The sequence below is a fragment of the Pongo abelii genome, chromosome 1 (genome assembly GCF_028885655.2).
Source record: "Pongo abelii isolate AG06213 chromosome 1, NHGRI_mPonAbe1-v2.0_pri, whole genome shotgun sequence".
NCBI classification, from domain to species: domain Eukaryota; kingdom Metazoa; phylum Chordata; class Mammalia; order Primates; family Hominidae; genus Pongo; species Pongo abelii.
In genome coordinates this window covers 55,209,906-55,229,618 of record NC_071985.2, presented here as the reverse complement: position 1 = coordinate 55,229,618, position 19,713 = coordinate 55,209,906, and positions in this window count along the sequence as shown.

The window sequence follows — 19,713 nt, the reverse complement described above, 5'->3', positions numbered from 1 at the left end:
AGATTAATCTTTGTTAAAATTTCTTTTTATCTCATAATCTTCAGTCTCAGCTAGATTCTTGGTTCATCTTGGTTCATTACCATAATTTTTTTTTGAGAAACAATAAGGAATAGTGGCTAAAGCTATTGCTACAAGTTACTTGTATTCAATTTCTAACTCTGTCTCTTACTAGCTTTGTGACCATGGCCACAGATTATTAGTCAATCTGTACTCCTGTTTTTCTGTTTAGAATTAGGTATTATGATACCACCTATCTTACAGAGTTATTAGAATAAATAAGTAGACCACATATGTGATACATATAAAACACTTATATGCCTTACACGTTGCAAACACTCAATAATATGTGTATGGTTAATCTTCAGTTTTAGCCATTTCGTTTCCATAGTTCATTCTCTTGGCTTATTACCTTGCTTGGGAGTTTCCTTTACTAAAAAACAAAATCTTCATACAAACCTGATTTTTCCTTTAATTTTCATATATTTATGCTTTCTTTATTGCCAAAATTTGAGAAAAATTTTCTGTTTCCACTACTTGAAAACTCTTAATTTCTTGTTTCTACTGCTTGTTCCTCAATGAACAAATGACTTTTTATGTTCTTTCCTACTTAAATTCTCCAACAGTTGACATAATTGATCACTTTTTTTCTTAAAATAACCACATTCTTTAAATTATGTGCTAGAGCATGTTAAAAACTTTATCTTAATTTCTCAGATCACGTCTTCTTCATTTTCTTTACTACAGCCATTAAAAATTCTTTAAATAATCGATATTATTATTAATATTTTATATACTAAGAACTTTCCTATTTAATAGGGTAAGATGGTCACAAACAAATATCTTATTTCCTTACAAAGTTTATGGAATATTATGAAAAAACAGAATGAGGAACTATGATGGAGAAGGCAGTCTACTTTATGGCAGATAGTAGGAAATGGGTTTTCAGAGACATAGCTGATATCTGACGTTCTAGGAGAAGCAAGTAATGTATTGGGAGAAAATAACTTCTAGTAAGTAAAATATCATAACCAAAGCACTGATCAAGAGATAACCTGTTGGAGGGTGTTGTGATGTATTTCTTTTAAAGGAAAATAGTGTAAGTTTAGTTAAGTGGGTAGAAAGAAGATTTTTTTGAAGACAGTTTGAAATTGGTGAAATGTCAGTAATTGTGATAGGGCTTATACACATGATATTTGTATTTCTTACAATATTAAATTACATGGAGTTTTTAAACCCATTTTAAAATAAAAAGATGAGAAACTATACACTAAAATAGAATATGAATTACCTGTCATCTTTTGGTTAGTAACTTCTAATAACATCCATTTATTTATTTAATATCTATTACATGGCAAGAGTTATGCTGGGAGCAAACTTGTGCTATTTGATTCAGTCTTCATAAAACACCTTGAACGTAATAATTGGGTGAGTTCGTATATACATATGCTGTGAGTGCAAACGTTTTGTTTCAAAGTCAAGCAACATGTAAGAAAGTTTAAGATTGACTTTAATCTCTCCAACTCAACATGTTATAGAAGTTTGAACCAACTTCAGGAGAGCAATACGTGCTACAGTATAAATAAGAGCCATACTTTGAGTCTAGAAAGAAAGGCTCGCTCAGGATATTTTAGAAAATAACAGTCCTCCAAGAGGGAGGCTTTCCAGGAGAAAAGTGGAAGGTGGTGAGATAATACTGTAAGGGATTTTCAAAACAGAGGATTGTTATAGCAATGTGAGAAGTAAACCTTCATTGTCCAGGACTAATTCCCTCCATGGTGAACTTAGGCAAGGGAGTTAGTCTCCTCAGTGTTTCATGAACGTGAGCTATAGCTTAAGGAAACTAAACCTGGCAAACTCCTAGGCAGAATATCAGGGCTGAGAGACATTGTGCTACTGTACATCTGCAACCTCAAGACTTAGATCTCAGAGTTTGCTCATGCCAGGAGAAGAATTAATGTTGTATTAAGAGAAAAATATAGATGTGGCCAAATGTGAATGAAGAATAAGCATCACCTGTTTTATGTTTTTTAATCATAAAGCTTGGACTCCAAGAGGAGCAGCTGATTACTTCTCAAACATGTATGTCTTTTTAAAAAATTTATTTCAAGTTCAGGGTACAAGTGCAGGTTTGTTACATAGGTAATCTTGTGTTATGGGGGATTGTTGTACAGACTATTTCATCACACAGGTATTAAGCCTAACACTCAGTAGTTAAGTTTTCCTGATCCTTTCCTTCCTCCCATCTTCCACACTCTGAAAGGCCCCAGTGTGTGTTGTTACCCTCTATGTGTCCATGTGTCATCATTTAGCTCCTACTTATAAAGTGAGAACATGTGGTATTTGATTTTCTGCATCTGTGTTAGTTTGCTAAGGATAATGGCCCCTCGTTCCTTTCATGTCTTAATACTCCACCACCAAATTATGGCTCTCCGAGTTCAATATCCAACCTGCATTGCCACAGAATATGTTGAGAATTTGGAAAACCTAGATACCTTCAACTGTGTATGTCTCAATGGGTTTTCCCTAAGGTCTTTTTTCAGAAGACTTATTTTAGACTACCTGGTCACTGTTCCTCATTTCACAGTAATTGCTGCATCAAGCAGGAATGGTGTGATAACTGCTGTGGTATAAAGCAAACCAAAAAGTCACTACGGGAAATTAAAAATGTCCTCCTAGGTCTACCTGTCCATCTAGTCTTCAAAGATTTAAATGCTGTACAACAAAAGTCTACAGAAACTAGATCCTTGAAGCTCCAAGGAACTCAAGTGGTGGATACTCTGAAAAGTATGTCATCAGTGATTAGATTGCAAGCATAGACATCATGTTGTTGTTAGTGGCTGTAGAAAGTTATATCCAAACATAAGCAGATATCACTAAAGAGAAAACCAAATCCATATTCCTGATGAGATTATGATGGGAAAAACCTGATTGGTGGAATATACCCCTGAATGATACATTGGTTTGAAAAGAATGTTGGATGACTTATCCTATCAGGTCCAAATAAGCAGGTTTTTCTCTGATACTCCTCTTCCAACAAGGACTGCCAGTCTGAGACAGCATAGGTTATTCTGAAGCAGCCCCTTTAAAATCAAAGCAAAGAGCAGGGAGGCATAACTGTGTGAACCCCACAATAACTTACATTGTGTAGAAGGTCCATCCAAAAAGATAAAGAGAGTCAAGAGAACTGCTGATAAATCATCTCTAAATGGGCTATCTTTTGTAAAGACATGTCATTATTATGCTTTTTAATTTATGGGATAAATGTGATAAAATTGATAGTGTTGAAACAGTAGGATATGAGTAGTTCTCACAATAGGTGAAAGGATGGGTACACTGAAAAAATGATATAGAAAAAAAGATACTATAACATTAATGAATGGCATCAATCTTCCACAAAATGAGAATGAAGATTACCCCAACATTTCACAGTATAGTTTATTAATGTAATCAGTGTGATGGGCTGATCCATAAGTTGTCTTTAGTTTACAGTCCCTGGATGCTGAGATGGATGCATTAGCTATCCATCTAGCTGAACACTCCCTTCATCTCCACTCCCACTCTGATAAATAATTCAAATGTTAGAGGGACAACCCTGAATACTATTGGGATACACAATCACCATCATTGGACAACAGAATTTTGTTTGTGGTGCAGGCCAAACAACATAGCATTGTACCCAGTGTATATTCAACATTCCTTATTTTACATAGAGTGTGGAGAAAATAAAATTCTGAAATGCATGACTCAAAAACAAATTGTGGCAGTGTATCACTCACTCACTTCCTATTAACAGTCTGGCTAGATCAGTTGCATAATGCTAAACATATCCCAAAGACAGCTACCCTCACAAGTGTTCATCTCCTTTGCTTTCTCTTGACTTAGAATTCAGGTGACGGTGTGGTGTCCAGAGTGGTACAGTTAAAGTATTTGGGACCAAACTTATACTTTTATATATCTTTTCATGCACTTTATTTTTATTCCTCCAGCAAGACGTAAACATGATCAGGAAGGCTGGTTTGTAGCCTGAACCAAGGAAGAGTGCTTACCCAGCTGGAAAAATGCTGCTGTTTGGTTGGTGTTTAGTTTTGAATTATGTTGGAAGGTGTACATTATCATTATTCTGCCTTATGTGACCTTTTGCTTCAGGGTCAGAAACCTAGGTATATGGCCACTCTGCTGGCATGTGCATTCTTATATATGTGCAGATGGGTACAAATCACCTGGCATAAGACTTTATTCAATACAAGATGCTGTTGGCCATCAGGCAAAATCCTAGGTCTTTCCCAAGGTGATTAACCAGGGTATAAGGTGCCTCATCTGCCAGAAAATAAAAAGAGAAAAGGGACAAAAAATACCAGAAAGTACCAAAGGCAGGATAAAGGTTGTATGCTAAAGGTCATATGCTTGGATCTCTTCAAGAATCTTGTAATGTAGATTACCCTTAATTTGATACAATTCTTAAGATAGTGACTGCATCTGCTAGCCTGTTGAGATGCTGGGTGTCCCAGTATGTAGCAAAAATAGAGCTTTCAGCCATGCCAGTTTCTACCAATGACAAAACTCTTTCTACCAACCAGTACCTGCCAATAAAATAAGACTGCTAACAGTGGATTGGGTTCCAGGATCCAAGTTTGAGAAAAATGTTTGGACTGATTCTTTTTCCCCCTCCAACATGACAGATTCCCCAGACATTGGAAGATGCTTGAGAAGACTGAATTTGGTCCTAATCAGCCTTTTCTCGATCCTAGTCATAATCCATTTTGTGCTGTTATAACAACAACAACCACGAAAGAGACAAACTTGGTAATTTATGAAGAATGGAAATTTATTTTCTCACAATTCTGGAGGCTGGGAAGTTCAAAGTCAAGGTGCTGGTAGGTTTATTGTCAGGTGAGTTCCAGTCTCTGTTTCAAAGATGGGACTTCGAATGTGGCATTACTGAAAGGGGAGAAATACTATGTCCTCACGTGGCAGAAAATGGAAGAGCCAAAAAGGATGAATTCACTCCATTAAACCTTTTTATAAGAGCATCTATTCCCATTCATGAGGGAGGACATCTTATAACCTAAGCACCTCTTAAAGGCCCTACTCTTTAATAATATTACATTGGCAACACTTGGATTTTGAAGGGGACACATTCAAACCATAGCACCTATGCTGCAATAATAAATTGTTCAGTTCCATACAGCACTTAGGTCTGTCATGATTATATATGAAACTTCCTGAACTGAACTACCTGCTCTCTTGGACTCTTCTGTCTATGAAGACAAAGAGACTTTATTTGTTTGTATTGACTAAATATGGCCTGCACCCCAATTTGGGCACCTGGATATTTCAAGATTTTAAAGACTTCCTTCCAGGACATCATATTTATCTGCTGGCCAAGACTAAAGAGTGATTTTCCTGGGACAGGAAAAGGCCATAGGAGGCTGTATTTTATAACTACAGACATGATTCCATTCCTGGGTGGGTGTAATTGACCTGATGACCATAATATTTGTCAGCTACAAAAAGCTAAATAGCCATGATTTTCAAGCAAAACTTTGTGACCTAGCATATTAATTTGCTTTCCTTGGTAACAATATGAGACAATAAAACCACCCTTAGCTATTTGTTAGCCCCAAAGCAGGAATTTGCATTGAGCAACTCATCATGTCATGCACAGGTTAAAACAGACTGGCCAAATAGAAATGTCTATCTCCTGTACATGGAAATAGGCAGAAAATTATCTTAAGCACCTCGATCAGTACCTTAACATCTCATTGCTGGGTTAATCAGGGCTCCTTTAAAGAAGAACTTCAGGCATTACCCACAGGCTTCTTTTGTGTATTAATTATTCTTGTTATCCTCTACTGTGTCATTCAGCAAGATCAGCAACTATCCTCACAACCCCTTAGACGATATGATTGCCCATTAAGAAGCTGCATTTTATTAAGGGTGATGAACTAAAAGATAAGGGTTAACTTATTCAAGATTGACTTCTACAGGTTAGCCACCCAGCCATAGAGATAGCCAGGGCTCCCTACAGAGGCTTATGTAATCATGCTATCACCAAAATCTTAAAGTAACTCAGCTGGGAAGACAAAGTATGGTTGGAAGTTACTAGACCTCTATGGCATGCTACTACCATGACCCAGTTTCATATCCACAAAACCAATCATAGTAAGAGATGATCTCGTGTACTCCTAACGTATGAACTCAGCAGTTCAGAGATGTGCATCGTCTTTCTACCACATCATATTTCTATAACCATAGATGAGATTTCTAGCTCATTGCACACTTTTGAGAGAGTGAGTTGCAATTATTCTCCAATTTTGAAGTTTATAAACATGCAGCCTAAAGACCATGTTTTATTTCCATAAGTCTAGCTCTATAGGTGTATTAGTCCATTTTCATGCTGCTGATAAAGACATACCCAAGACTCAAAAGAGCCTCCACATGGCTGGGGAGGCCTCAGAATCATCGTGGGAGGTACAAGATACTTCTTAGAAACCTCTAATAAATCCATCAGATCTTGTGAGACCTATTCACTATCACAAGATTAGCTCAGGAAAGACCAGCCCCTATGATTCAATTACCTCCCCCTAGGTCCCTCCCACAACACGTGAGAATTCTGGGACATACAATTCAAGTTGAGATTTAGGTGGCGACACAGCCAAACCATATCATTCCACCCATGGCCCCTCCAAATCTCATCTTCTCATATTTCAAAACCAATCATGCCTTCCCAACTGTCCCCCAAAGACTTAACTCATTTCAGCATTAACCCAAAAGTCCACAGTCCAAAGTTGCATCTGAGACAAGCCAAGTCCATCCTGCCTATGAGCCTGTAAAAAGTAACAAGCTAGTTACTTCCTAGATACAATGGGGGTAGGGGTATTGGGTAAATACAGCCATTCCAAATTGGAGAAATTGGCCAAAACAAAGGGGCTAAAGAGCCCACGCAAGTCCAAAATCCAGTGGGTCAGTCAAATTTTAAAGCTCCAAAATGATCTCCTTTGACACCAGGTCTCGCATACAGATCACGCTGATGCAAAAGATGGGTTTCCATGGTCTTAGGCAGCTCTGCCTTTGTGGCTTTGCAGGGTAGAGCCTCCTTTCTGGTTGCTTTCATGGGCTGGCATTGAGTGTCAGTGGCTTTTCCAGGAGCATGGTGCAAGGTGTCAGTGGATCTACCATTCTGGGGTCTGAAGGACGATGGCCCTCTTCTCACACCTCCACTAGGCAGTGCCCCAGTAGGGACTCTGGGTGGTCCGACTCCACATTTCCCTGCTGCACGTCCCTAACAGAGGTTCTCCATGAGGACCCTACCCCTGCAGTAAACTTTTGCCTGGGCATCCACGCATTTCCATGCATCTTCTGAAATCTAGGCAGAGGTTCCCAAACCTCAATTTTGACTTCTGTGCACTTGCAAGCTCAACACCACATGGAAGCTGCCAAGGCTTGGGGCTTTCACCCTCTGCCATAGCCCAAGCTGTATGTTGGCCCATTTCATCCAGTTAGAGCAGCTGGAATACAGGGCACCAAGTCCCTAGGCTGCACACAGAATGGGAACCCTGGGCCCAGTCTACAAAACCACTTTTCCTCCTAGACCTCTGGGCTGTGATGGGAGGTGCTGCTGTGAGGGTCTCTGACATGGCCTGGCGACATTTTCCCCAAGGTCATGGGGATTAACATTAGGCTCCTTGCTACCTATGCAAATTTTTGCATCCAGCTTGAATTTCTTTCCAGAAAATTAGTTTTTCTTTTATGTCTTATAGTAAGGCTGCAGATTTTCCAAACTCTTATACTCTACTCTTCTTATAAGACTGAATGGCTTTAATAGCACCCAGGTCACATATTGAATGCTTTGCTGCTTAGAAATTTCTTCTGCCAGATACCCTAAATTATCTCTCTCAAGTTCAAAGTTCCACACATCTCTAGGTCAGGGGCAAAATGCTACCAGCCTCTTTGCTAACACATAACAAGAGTCACCTTTGCTCCAGTTCCCAACAAGTTCCTCATCTCCATTTGAGACCCCCTCCCCCAAGCCTGGACCTTATGTTTCATATTGCTGTCATCGTTTTGGGCAAAGCCATTCAACAAGTCTCTCGGAAGTTCCAAACTTTTCCATATTTTCCTGGCTTCTTCTGAGCCCTCCAAACTGTTCCAGCCTCTGTCTGTTACCCAGTTCCAAAGTTGCTTCCACATTTTCAGGTATCTTTTCAGCAATGCTCCACTCTACTGATACCAATTTACTGTATTAGTCCATTTTTATGCTGCTGATTAAGACATACCCAAGACTCATAAGAAAAAGAGATTTAATTGGACTTACAATTCCACATGGCTGGTGAGGCCTCAGAATCATGGCACTTCTTACATGGTGGCAGCAAAAGAAAACAAGGAAGAAGTAAAAGTGGAAACCCCTGACGAACCCATTAAATCTTGTGACACTTATTCACTATCACAAGAACAACACAGAAAAGACTGGCCCCCATGATTCAGTTATCTCCCTCCGGGTCCCTCCCACAATATGTGGGAATTCTGGGAGATACAATTCAAGTTGAGATTTGGCTGGAGACACAGCCAAACCATATCAATTAGGTTCTTTAAATGCTTCAGAATATAATGGGGAATGGAGAGCTGAGGCAGTTGCAATGACTCAGGCCTCTGTGATTTTCCATCAGAAAATGATTCTCTGGAAAAATGCCTGGATCCTTGATCTTAGTTGTTCAACACAAAGACATACCAAGAAGAAACAAAGACAATAAGACCAAGAGGATAGTGGGGAGGAATGGAGATATCTAAAAGAGAATATAACTGTAATTCACTACTTGACTTTGATTCAAGTAATAATATTATCAAAATAATATTGAAACTATTTCTTAATATTATTAGATTGGTGTTAAGGGAGCAAAAAGTATGATAAAGTGATTTATAGACAGAAATATAAATAGTTGCTACATATATAAAATATTTCTTAGTTTTATTACTTATGACGATTGAGTGTCAACTTGATTCGATTGAAGGATGTAAAATATTTTTCCTGGGTGTGTCTGTGACAGTATTGCCAAAGGAGATTAACATTTGGGTCAGTGGACTGGGAGAAGCAGACCCACCTTAGGTCTGGGTGGGCACCATCTAATCAGTTGCCAGCACGACTAGAATAAAACAGGCAGAAGAAGTTGGAAAGAGCATTCTTGCTGAGTCTTCTGGCTTTCATCTTTCTCCCCTACTAGATGTTCCCTGCCCTTGAACATCAGACTCCAAGTGTTTCAGGTTTTGGACTCTTGGACTTAGACCAGTGGTTGCCAGGGTCTCTTGAGCCTTTGGCCACAAACTGAAGGCTGCACTGTCAACTGCCCTACTGTTGAGGTTTTGGGACTCAGACTGGCTTCTTTGCTCCTCAGCTTGCAGACGGCCTATTGCAGACGACCTTGTGATCATGTGAGTCAATAGTCCTTAATAAACTCCGCTCATCTATCCTATTAGTTTTATCCCTCTAGAGAATCCTGACTAATACATTACTCATCAGAGAAACATAGATTAAAATGCAATAAGATAGCATTTTTAACCTTGGGACTGGAAATCATTTATAAAAAGGTGTAATTTGGATCTCTGCAAAAGTGTGAGGAAACTAACACTCCCATAAACTGCTTGTGGAAGTGTGAGACAGTCATTTTGGGGAAAAATTACAAAATATATTAAAATTTTAAAAGAGAGTATTCCAATCTCTCTTTTCATGTAAATATAGTATATACATATATATATGTATATATGTGTGTGTGTCTGACTATATATAATGTATGTGTACATGTATATAATAATGTGTCTAATTATATACATAGTCTGAAAGAATAATGCTATTATCTCTTACTATTATTGTGGACTTGTACCTATCTTATTTAAACTTTATCAGTTTGTGCTGTTACAGTTTTATTCTTACTCCATTTTCCAATGTGTTATTCACTTATTCTTCCTCCTTAATTTCTTCTGCCCTTAATTGTGTATGACCTGTGTTTCCTGTCTATCTCTAATTTATTTTTTTAATTTTCTGTGATATTATTTCATTTATTTTAAATTAATATCTGTTCCATCCAACTTAAGAATCTCTTATTAGGTGTATAAGCTATCTCAAAGTTATTGCATTCATCAATACATTTTTGACACATTTATACTATTTTTTAAACCTTTTTCTCTATAATGATTTACTGCTATTTATTTTCCCTTTCCTGTCATTCGTGGGATTAGTCATGCTTTCTTTGACCTATTTTTCTTCTTCTATTATTTTAGAAGATATGCATATGATTTCTATCATTTTAGTAACAACCATAAAACTTTTAGGTTTTCAATAAGTTATTAAAGCTAGCCAGTATATGCATATTTTAAAACTAAATGGCATAAAATCCTTAGATGGCTTAAAGCCCTTCCTCTTGGCTTCCAACATTCAGCTCCCAAGTTTGTATCATCATCATCATTTAAGAAATATTTTTCTTCTTATATGTTTAGCAAAACATAAATTTAAACACAGCATTATAGTGTTTCTAAATTTAGATATATTTTTGCTGCTGCATTATTCCTTTCACTTTGAAGTTTCTTTTTACTTGCTGGAATACATTATGTTAGCAAGTGCATAGAAATCATAAACTTGATGAGTCTGAATATGTCATTTTTACCTTCATACTTGAATGTTACCGTAGTTGTAAAAAGTATTATAAGTTTAATAATTTTATTTACATTTTAGACATGGTTTTGAATTTATTGAATATGTAGATCTGTTTTGCATCACATTTTCAAATGAGGCCTTTGATACGTTATGATTTCTATTTCTATTTCTATTTCTTTATTTCTGTTCTCTGTTTGGAGTTTGGGATTTGTTTTATTCCTGGCGTTAGGATTTTAAAATTTAACAATTTAATTCTAACTCAGTTTTGAAAAGATTCTTATTCTTCTACTTCTATTATTTTTTAAAGAAATTTGCTTAGCTTACTTTGTATTCATTTGATCTCTATTTTCAATTCAAGAAATTCTGCATCAATTTATTCAATTTTATTAATTCCTTTAAAATATTATCTCCATGGATGCTCTCCATTGTCTTCTTTGGTATGTTTGCGGTATAGATCTTGCAATTTATACTTTTAATCTCTGATAGTGTAAATTTTATTATGATCTTTTCATCTCATTATCTTTTTACGATACATTTTGGGAAAACTGTTGGCATTATATTTGAAGCTTGATAATAGCTTAGTAATTTGCTTTGCATCTTTGTCAACTCTAATCATTAGCAAACGTACATATTTACGTTCAGTAAAGATACAGTCATTAATTTTTATATTTAACTGACTGTTCCATCATAGTCTATTTGTGTTTATTTATGTGATAAGGTTTCACTATTCTTAGAAAATAATACTTCTTTATTTCAATGCTTATTTATCTAAAGTTGCTTCAAACTGTATAATACTTTTTACTCATATGCATATTTTCATAATTTTTGTTTATTATAAAGATATTATGTCAAATTGTTTTTTTTAGTTCAGTGCATCTGTGAAACTTCTTCTATATGTATTTAAAATCCTACTTAGAAGAAGAAAAGCCAGTACTTCTACCATTTGCAATTTAGCCTGTTTTTCGAAAGAATGGAGGAGGGATGGTATGTGTCATGAAAGAGCTTTTGGTAGACAGTTTATGAGTTAGTACTTTCCATTCATCTTAGATGTCACCAGTAATCTGAAGTTTTGCTTCTGTATACCATAACTGTAGGCTATATCAATCCTCTCTGGAGACAGATGTTACTGCTGTCACAGAGCCCCTCCGCATCTCTGTATCTGGAAGTGAGGTGTTTTTGTGGTCACATTCAACGTCTACAGAAGGCTATCCTGAATGAGATTTGAGTGTAATATTCTTCAACAGGATTATCTCTGGTTCTTATCTTCCTAAAATGTTTCATACGTTCTAGTTTCATTCTGGTGTTGCTCATATATTCCCACATTTTTAATCTTACTGGTCAATTTTAAGAATCTAGTGCATAAAGGGCAGCGTGTAATGAATGGACAAATTTCTGGTATATTATAGTTGCCGAAGCAAATGTCATGCAGGTGCATATAAAAAGTGCAATTACAATTGAAATGAGAACCCACTTAATAGTATATTCAGATAACTAGGTGAATAAGATAGATGAAGAATCACTTCCTGATTTTAATTATGGTATATCTTCAAAAATATATTTACCATCAATTCTCAGGACATTCAAATTCTCATGACTTAAACATTGTGTTTTATTTTAGCCCAGTTAATATGTCTGGAGATAAAACTTACAAATTGTTTGATAATGCCACAAAGTAATACATTATCTTGAGTAGGATGAGGGTAGTACATTCAGTGCCACAAACAGAATTTCCTTAGATTAAGCAAAAACCAAAGCATCTGGAAGAACATTTAAAAAACTTAGTTAGTTGGGTTTGAGATGTGCATTACACATCTTTAAAGAGACAATGAGAACACTTAAATAATCAGTATTGCTTTGTCTGCTCTTTTCTATCAGTGTCACTTCCACTAGATTCTCTCTCTGGTCAAGACTCAAGATAATCAGATTTTTAACAATCTACCCTGCTTAGTAATCCTTTGAGCATCTTTAGTATGATTTTTATGCTAAAAGTGTCTATAGCTCACCTTAATTTGATTTATGCTTGACTCTAGAGAAGGAGTGTAGTGAATTTTTATAATTTTATGTTGCCTTGGAATCTATTTGAAATATAAGTTTAATTTTCTCATACAAGAAACGGGCTTAGTCACCCTTAAAACAGTTTCCAGGTTTGCAGCACACCCTAATGGCTCAAGTCAGTGGCCACAGATAAGAATTTAGAAGCACCTTTCCCATGAGCAGACTTGATTCCCTGCTTTCCTAACCCTTCCTTTAAACGGACATTTTAAGTGTTTGCTCCTGCCGTTTAAACTGTCCCACATCCTACTCTCATATGTATCATATATATATGAGATATATATATCTCATATATATATGAGTAAATATGTGTATACACACGTATACTGCTAGTGGCTACATGCTTCTGTCTCCCTCTGCTCACTCTTCATTCTTGCCTCTCATGACCCAAGATAGAGACTGCCCTCATGACTGTGTCCTACTTGCCCAGGGTTTGAAAGTAAAAATCTTTTAACTTGCTTCCTACTGTGGTGATGTATTGAATTTGTACCCTTTATTTAAAGAACAAGGGACTACCCCAGGCTGCTGTTTTCCAGAATGCTGGAGATGGGTACCACAGAGTCAGGCTCCCAGCACCAGAGAAGTAATCAAGCGTGTGTAAACTGACGTGGGAAAGACAAGAGCCACGAGGGCATTTACCAGTATCAAGATTCCCTGATGAAAGATGCCATGGTCATAGGTCAGACAAACAGACATGAATCCATCTGCCAGGTAAAAGAAGTATTCCATGAAAGGCATACCAGAAAACACCATGTCCATTTCCCCTTCGTTTCTTGTTAGGACAGGGTTGCTAGCCACTCTTGTACTTCTGCACTGGAAACTCAATTTAGCTGGGAACCCTCAAAACAAGGAGGAAGTGGGAAGCAGAAAAGTCTCATTTAATCTCAGTATACTAACTAGGAGAATTTCCCCTACTGAATTGAGATTCTCAAAGACAAGTAGTACGTTCTATTCATCTTTATTCCCCATGTCTAATAAGATGTGAAAAACATTAAGGACTTCCATATGTTTTCCAGAATTCAATTACACATTTAATACTTACACATAAAATATATTTAATCAGTTCAAAAAAAGGTTTGGTTTACATTAACAAATAATAATATCTGTAGCACTCATAGTATAGAAATTGGAATTATCTACTCAGGTGCAGCCTTAAATATTCATTAGAATACTCTGGTGTTTGTCAAAGACTTTGTGTTTTACTTTGTAAATTCTTTTCATAACTGGAATGAAGAGCTTCTTTTAAGAATAATAAAAACGTGACACCACTTTAATGACTCAGCCAAATAGTATTTTGAGTGCTCAGTGAAAAATTACAATAATAAAGTTGCTAAAATAAAATTTGCCTTTTTCTCTGACATGCTTGCATGTCACTATGCCATTGTTCAAGTGCTTTTTAAAAGGATTTATCTGATTGTGATGACATGTGCTAAAAAAAAAACTATGCTTTCAAGCTATAAGAAAAATAATCAAAACATTACAGTCTCCTATTTTATGGCGGTAGCTTCAGTGCTCTTCAGGAAGAAATATACATCACTAATCTATACAATATTGCCCAACAATCTTGTCTCTTAAAGTGTTTAGCTGATTATTTAAATGTGCATCTAACATGCAAAAAAATTATAAGACAGAAACCAGGCACTAGTGTGTTTATTCTTAGGCACACAGTTAGAACTCTTAATTGGTCATTTGTAGATAGTCACTGAGAACTTATTATGTAGTGTGATAATTACTAGTCTACACTACAAGTTTTGGTCTCTGGGTTTGATTTCCCTGGGAACTCTAAGATGGAATTCTCAGTTAAAGCTTCCGCCAACCCTACAAGAAACTCTGAAGCAGGAATGATTCTTCAAAGTTGTCCCAAATAGGGAAAAAATAAAGACATTTTTACCTCAAATAGATCAGCTACTGGATAAAGGCCAACCTGAGAAAGGAACATTCCCTTTAATGAGGATGTTCTTTCCAACGAGGCAATTCCCAAAGGATTTTGAGAAGTAAGGGCTATCTGCCATAAGCTGGGAAAATGGAATAGATGATAGATAAGTCGATAAATCAATCAATAGCTACTAGCTAGATAGTTAGCAAATTATTATTGCACGTAGCTATCTATTTTAAGGATAAAATTACATTACAAAAATTCATTCCTATTAGTAAAACAGAAAGATCTGGTTTATCCCTCAGTGGGCTATACTATTCATGTAGTTCATTAAATTTTTTTAAAGGTATAGACAAATCCTGCATTGGTATTTTTTATGGGAATGGTTCTATAAGAGTTGGTCAAATTAATATATTTGACCATTCTTGCTAAAGGTAATGGACTTATATCAAACCTTAAGTAGAAATGAAAATGTAAATGTATATGTGAAGTACAGATTTGAGTATCCAGTTGGTGATAATATCACTCTAAGTTAAAATTAGTTTCGGTTCCTCAAAATGTATGATTTTGACCTTCCTCAGAGTTCTCTTAAGCAATTCATTTTATCTTTGATGAAAGAAGAATGTTAGACAGTTTTTAACACTCAGGAATCATAGATTTTGTCTTCTACATATTTTATTTTGTGGCTTGCCCCAACTAGGGAAAATGATTAAGTGATTAACTATTTCTATAATTCTACACTGTATAATTATTGTCTATGACTTTTTAATCAAGTATTTTTTGTGAATAATTTTATTTAACCTAGTTGTTTATTAGTAATCATTTGAAATTTTAAAATGTATTCAGAATCAGTGGAGCACATTGGGCGTAATAAGCCAATATTATTATTAAACATTACAATAATTTATATTTTATTCATTAGTAACTTCAGCATGAGAGCTGCTTTACATGCCATTTCACCATATAACCTGCTTTTAAAATGTATGATACTTTAAACAAAGGGATTCATTGAGTATATGACTTGAAAAAATTACAATATTAATAAATAATATTAACTTTCAAGTAAGTTTTCAGAAAGAGAACAACTTTGAAAATGATACTGAAATTCAAATAAATATAACTTTTTTTACTTAACCTAATGTTAAGTTTTCTTGAAGTTGTTATTGCTAAAACCTAAAGTTAAGTTTTTGCTTGAAATTGTTATTGCTGAAATTGTTATTACTGAATTTAAATGTATAGCAGTAGATCAAATTTCATTCTTTAAAACTTTCTTCATGCCCATGCCAAGAATACAGAACACGGTAGATTTCCTTTCCAAATTCCTGCAAACATGTCTTGCAGGCCTGGCAGCTCAGACAAATTTTGGAAAGCACACAAACTCTGTCACACACAATGGTAGTTAAAAAATGATTGCATTCTGCAGCTCTTTTTTGTCGCTCTTTGCCAATTTTCAAATGGCCCCTTTTTATAGGTGTTTGAAATTATTTTTTCATGAACAATTTAAACATTTTTAGAGAATGCATGGCTTTTAATGATATTTCTGTGAAATATTATAATTAGGGCCTTAATTATATGGTGAAAAGTATAGGTAAATAACTCATATCATCAGTTATTGAAAAAATATACCTACAGCCATATAATTAACATTACTTAAAGGATCAATCTAGGATATTTTAGATAGCTTGTTTTGAAGTAGTGCATTTATGGCAATACACTGAAACTATTTTATGAAATAAGAGATATGCAGAATTATTGGGACGTTGCATTTTTTACTATTATGTCATTCATAAGAATAACAAAGTTCTGTAAGACAGTTGTTATTGTTTTACTTATTTAGATAATATTACTGAATTTACAAGTATACAAATTTTAGCTAATGTTCTAATATATTCACAGAAGCCAAGTACATATCATTTTTAAACCAAAGGGTAGTATATTAAATTTTAAAGAAGGACCTATTTATCATTGTAAAAATTTAGAAAATGTTACATGCTATTGGTTTTAAACACTGATCTTTATGTTACATACACTTTTAAATATATTTTTAAGGATTAAAAAATGCAAAACTTTCCACATACATATAACCATTGTTTGACATTTTGCATTTAATTCACAAGTTATTTTCCAAGAATTTTTTCTTGATAATCAATTGATGTTTACCCCAATACTACAAATTAAAATATTATCCATCACTGACTTACTTATTTTTTTACAGAGTTTTCAATTAACTTTCAGGGATGATTAAGCAAAATAAATTGCTGCTACTGAAAGTCAATTTAATAGGTGTGTTTTTTTTCATTTTCCAGTAAACAATAAACCAGGTATTTGAAATATAGATCAAAGTGAACATAAGATTGTCAAAAATACACTACATTAGCCACCACCCTTCCCTTATTTCCTCCTTCACTTTCTGTGGTGTTAGTTACCTGCAGTAAACCATGGTCTAAAACTTTTAAATGGAAACTTCCAGAAATAATTCATAAGTTTCAAATTGTGCGTTTTTGAGTAGTATGATAGAATCCCACACCATCCCACTCAGTTCTGCCCGCTAGTCAATTATCCCTTTGTTTAGTGTCCACGCTGTATGCTACCTGACCTTTTAGTACACAGTTATCTTTCAGTAGTTGTCTGGGTTATCAGATCGACCCATCACAACAAGGGTGAGTAAAATACGATAAAATATTTTATAGAGGTAGAGACCACACTCAGAAAGTTGTTATAAATGTTCCATTGGTAATTATTATTGTTAATCTCTTATTGTGCATAATTTATAAAGTAAACTATATGTAAGAGTATATGTACATGTAGGAGAAAATATAGGTTATATAGGATTCAGCTCTATCCATGGTTTCAGGCATCCACTGAAGGCCTTGGACCACATTCCCTGTAGATAAGAAGGGACTAGTGTATAACTCAGAGAACAAATGTTCACAGTCTTAACAATCATAAACCTCTGAAAGAGTAGCATTTCGATTCTAAATTAATTCTTTTAAACAGCTATTACTGTAACATTTGATTTGCATTCTAAAATGTAAAGTAGTAGCCAAATAATAGAAAAGTCCATATTTTTCACGGGAAATTGTTTTCAAAAAAATTGGAGTCACATATATTTAAATGCCACGAAAAGGAAATGTTGAACTTTTTGTTTTCTTAATAAAATAGCCATGTTTTCTTAGTTTTAATATTTGGTTTCAGAAATTTTACAAATAGGTTCTAAAAGTGTGATTTTGTGTGTTTTTGTGTTTAAATTTTCTTCTGGTTTGACTTCATAGGATTTCTTGAGTCTTTGGTTTGCTGTTTTATGAAATCTTTGAAAATTTCTCAGATGTTCTCTCTTTGAACATTGTTATCTACAGCATTCTTTTTCTCCTACTGTGAGACAATATACACTTCTATGAAAAGCTTATGCTGCGTGCTTGATAAATCTTTGGCTCTTTTAATCAAACATTTTTATAATTTTTTCTCTCTGTGTCTTAGAATTGTTATTTTTCATTTATCTGCTTTGTAGTGGCCTATTATCTTTTCTTCCATGAAAAACCTTCTGTTATATCCCTCTATTGAATTCTTAATTTCAAATATTGCACTGCCCCCAGTTCTAGAATTATATGTGTGTGTGTGTGTGTGTGTGTATATATATATATTTATGTATTTAAAGCCTAGTTATCGCCTAAATATCTGCATGCTTCTTTTTATTTCCTTAAATAGATTAATCACATCTAGTCATCTAGTCTCCATCTTTTGTAACATAAATAATGGACAATCTGTCTCTTGCTATTGTCTGTTTTTACTGCTGATCCTGTTTCTTGGTAACTTGCAATTTATCACTTGAAATCAGACATTATGAATGATAAACTGTTAAGTTTATCTATGACATTATTTTCCTTAACAGAAATGCTGCTTTTTTACAAATATAAAGTGTGAAATATAAAGTGTTATTATATCACCTCCATTCAATCAGAAAACTGATTTGAGGCTTGGAAGCATGTTTTAAAGATGTATCTGGCTGTCTCCATTTCTCCTAAGTAACCCACCTGAATTTAGAGCTGATATTCCATTTGGTAATGTTTATATCCTTGCGGAGTCTGAACTCAAATGTAACTCCTCAGTATCATTAAGACTGCAGAGAACTTGTTTTTTTCTTTCAGTGTCTTACAGTTTTGATTCTTATCCTTAGTAATTACACTGTATAAGATTTAACCAAATATCTAATGGAGAAAACTCATAGCGTATTTGACTTACTTTCCTACACTTCTATTATCTCTAAGATCGTGTGCTTCTCTCCCACCCCAAGTGCTGCCTGCCTTGTCATTTCTTAACTAAAAATTTTATTTCTCCAGGACATGGAAGATACAAAACTTCTGCCGTTTCATTTGTTGCTTATAATAAACTGCCTAGGACTTCTGAATAGATTCTCAGAATCTTCCCATATTATACTCAACAAACACACTTAGGGAAAAATCACCTTCAGAATGTTAGCACCTCATTATATGGATTTCTTCACTACAGTGTGTTTTCTTGCTCAGGCCTTATTTGCCACTGCATTTCTCTGAAAGATATACATCTATTATTTCATCTAGCTTTTCTACATGTGTTCACCAAGATCATTGCTCTGATTAAAGTTGCTCTATCATTGCTAAAAAGAAAATATTCTTCATAGTGTTTACTGGAGAACAGAAGGAAGAGAGAAACAAAGAGAAAGAATTTGTTGCACCTATATATGACTCCTTTTTGACTACAAAATTGGACTTAGTTTTATTTTAGATGATTTCATTGTTTTTCTGTCTATTTTTACAATATCTAACCTGAAATTGTGTGTGTGTGTGTGTGTGTGTGTGTGTGAGATAGAGAGAGAGAGAGAGAGACAGAGAGAGAGACAGAGAAAGAGAATCAGGAATTAGCTTTTGAAATCTGTATAGCACAACATTTTAAGTAGTAATTAGGGTGCTCAAGACATTCTAATTTTTTTGTCTCTGGGCACATAATATGCCCTAACTTAACCACTTTCTAGGCAAGGTAATATGTTTTAGTTTATAAAATATCTGCAGAAATATATTTGTAATTTCCAGGAAGAATTTTTAAGAGCCAGTATGTAATTTGTCAGAGTCTTTTTCTTGGAGCCATACCAATCAACAAGATTCTA